The sequence below is a fragment of the Eimeria mitis genome, genomic scaffold (assembly GCF_000499745.2).
Source record: "Eimeria mitis Houghton genomic scaffold, Emh_scaff957, whole genome shotgun sequence".
Lineage (NCBI taxonomy): Eukaryota > Apicomplexa > Conoidasida > Eucoccidiorida > Eimeriidae > Eimeria > Eimeria mitis.
Window position 1 is genome coordinate 12721 of NW_013577066.1, and position 573 is coordinate 13293.

A 573-nucleotide genomic window follows, 5' to 3' on the forward strand; every position below is an offset into this window, starting at 1 on the left:
AGCTAGCTAGCTAGCTAGCTAGCTAGCTGGCTAGCTAGCTAGCTGGCTAGCTAGCTGGCTGGCTAGGTTCTTCCTTAAGATATCTGCTCTAGCTGTTGATGCAGCTGCAGCAGCATATATATGTTGCAGCAACTGCCGCAGCAACAGTAGCTACGACAGCAGCAGCAGCAGCAGCTGCTGCAGCAACTGCTGCTGCTGCTGCTGCTGCAGCAGATTGTGTATCTCTGTGGGTGCTATCCTTATGCATCTGGTGTTAAGTATCGCCTACAAGCTCTACAGCTAGCTAGCTAGCTAGCTAGCTATTTAGCTAGCTAGCTAGCTGCCTGTTTTTCTATTCAGCTAGCTAGCTAGCTAGCTGGTTGTGCATCTCTTTACCTAGCTAGCTAGCTAGCTAGCTAGCTAGCTGGTGTGTGTGTGTGTTCTTGTGCGTGTCTAGCTAGCTGATGTATGTGTGGCTAGCTAGCTAAGCAGCTAGCTAGCTACCCAGCTAACATCTGCATAGCTAGCTAGCTAGCTAGCCGTTTTAAACTGAAGACAGAGCAGCACAGCTAGTTGTGCTGTTTGTATTGAATC